Source organism: Mandrillus leucophaeus, unplaced genomic scaffold (assembly GCF_000951045.1).
Source record: "Mandrillus leucophaeus isolate KB7577 unplaced genomic scaffold, Mleu.le_1.0 Scaffold441, whole genome shotgun sequence".
NCBI lineage: Eukaryota > Metazoa > Chordata > Mammalia > Primates > Cercopithecidae > Mandrillus > Mandrillus leucophaeus.
In genome coordinates, this window is record NW_012104710.1 from 504,363 (window position 1) to 506,954 (window position 2,592).

A 2,592-nucleotide genomic window follows, 5' to 3' on the forward strand; every position below is an offset into this window, starting at 1 on the left:
GTCCCAGCTACTCAGGAGGCTGGGGTGGGAGGATGGCTTGAGCTCAAGAAGTCAAGGCTGCAATGAGCTATGATCACGCCACTGCACTTCAGCCTGGGTGACAGAGAAACACCCTATCTCAATCAGTCAATCAATTAATCAACACTAAAACCACATTTGGCCGTGACCTGAGCACATGTAGTCAAATTCGACTAAAGTAAGTGCAGTGTGATGGGATTCTATTGTGTTGTCAAAGTGGGGAAGCTTATCAGGTCTTGATGACATCTGCCATTTAAGTCCATTTTGCTCCTTGTTTTGGTTCCCTGGTCACCAAGCAGCTTTCTGATTACAATTTGGTTTCCCAAACAGATATGCAAATAGGGAGAAAATGCTCTGATCTAATCTATTCTGTGGTTACATTTCTCATTGTAAAATAACAAATTGGTGTTCTGGCTTTATGTCAGTCTCTACGTGCTAGGTTAATGTGAGTTTGCCCCTGAAAGATAGATTTACTCTTGGTGCATTTACCTAATAGGCTTTTGAGACTGTACCCCTTATCCCCTGGGCTATAAGTTTACCCATGTAATGTCATCCTAGAGGGAACCATCTGAGTGGCCTGAAAATCTTTCCCAGGCATAGCAATTATATTTACTGTACACAGAATACATCCACGAGCTCTCACATTTCTCAGCTTTCTGGCTGTTAGGTGGAGATATGTGACCAGTTCTGGCCAAAGGCTGTGAACAGAATTGACACCTATCACTTCTGAGCCAAAACACAGGAAGGTCTCCATATACTCTTTCCTCCTGCTGCCACAACCACAGAGACCACATATTGAGATGGCAGAATGAAAAATCAGCCTGCGCCCCTGCATGATCACAAGGAACAGCACCCCTCCTGACCTGTACTAGACAACTGAGGTCAAATAAAATGTTTGTTATTTTAAGCCACTGTGATTTTGTAGATATTTTATACTTTAGCATAACCTAGTCTAATTCAATACACCAGAGATGGGATGCCAACCTTACTGGGAGCACTTTTTTCAACCAATAGCAACATTAAACTTGAAAGCAGTATACGGTTTGGCTGTGTCCCCACCCAAATCTGATCTTGAATTGTAGCTCCCATAATTCCCACAACTTGTGTGAGGGACCTGGTGGGAGATAACTAAATCATGGGGGCGGTTTCCCCCATACTGTTCTCGTGATAGTGAATAAGTCTCACAAGATCTGCTGGTTTTATAAAGGGTTTCTCCTTTTTCTTGGCTCTCATTCTCTCTTGCATGCCACCATGTAAGACATGCTTTCACCTTCTGCCATAATTGTGAGGCCTCCCCAGCCATGTGGAACTGTAAGTCCATTAAACCTCTTTTTCTTTGTAAATTATCCAGTCTCAGGTATGCCTTTATCAGCAGCATGAAAACGGACTAATACAGTAAATTGGTACCAGGAGTGGGGCACTGCTGTAAAGATACCCAATAATGTGGAAGCAACTTTGGAACTAGGTAACAGGCAGAGGTTGGAACAGCTGGAGGGCTCAAAAGAAGACACGAAAATGTGGGAAAGTTTGGAACTTCCTAGACACTTGTTGAACAGCTTTGACCAAAATGCTGATAATGATATGGACAATGAAATCCAAGCTGAGGTGGTCTCAGGGATGAAGAACTCGTTGGGAACTGGAGTAAAGATGACTCTTGCTATGTTTTAGCAAAGAGACTAGCAACATTTTGCCCCTAACCTAGAGATCTGTGGAACTTTTAACTTGAAGGAGATGATTTAGAGTATCTGGCCGAAAAAATTTCTAAGCAGCAAAGCATTCAAGATGTGACTTGGGTGCTGTTAAAAGCATTCAGTTTTAAGGGAAACAAAGCATAAAAGTCCAAAAAAATTGCAGTCTGAGGATGCGATAGAAAAAGAAAAACCCATTTTCTGAGGAGAAATTCAAGCCAGCTGCAGAAATTTGCATAACAAGTAGACAAATGTTTATCACCAACACAATGGAGAAAATGTCTCCAGGGAATGTCAGAGACCTTGTGGCAGCTCCTCCCACCATAGGCCCAAAGGCCTAGGAGAGAAAAAATGGTTTTGTGGGCCAGGTCCAGGACCCTCCTGCTGTGTGCAGCCTAGGGACTTGGTGCCCTGCATCCCAGCTGTTCTAGCCATGGCTAAAAGGGGCCAAGGTATAGCTCAGGCCATTACTTCAGAGTGTGCAAGCCCCAAGCCTTGGCAGCTGCCACATGGTGTTGAGCCTGCAGGAGCACAGAAGTCAAGAATCAAGGTTTAGGAACCTCTGCCTAGATTTCAGAGGATTTACGGAAATGCCTGGTTGTCCAGGCAGAAGTGTGCTGCAGGGATGGAGCCCTCGTAGAGAACCTCTAAGGCACCGTGGAAGGGAAATGTGGGGTGCAAGCCCCCACACAGAGTCCCCACTGGGGCACTGCCTAGTGGAGCTATAAGAGGAGGGCCACTGTCCTCCAGACCCCATAATGGTAGATCAACCAACAGCTTGCACCATGCACCTGGAAAATCCACAGACAATATCAGCCTGTGAAAGCAGCCATGAGGGAGGCTATACCCTGCAAAGCCACAGGGGTAGAGCTGCCTGAGGCTGTGG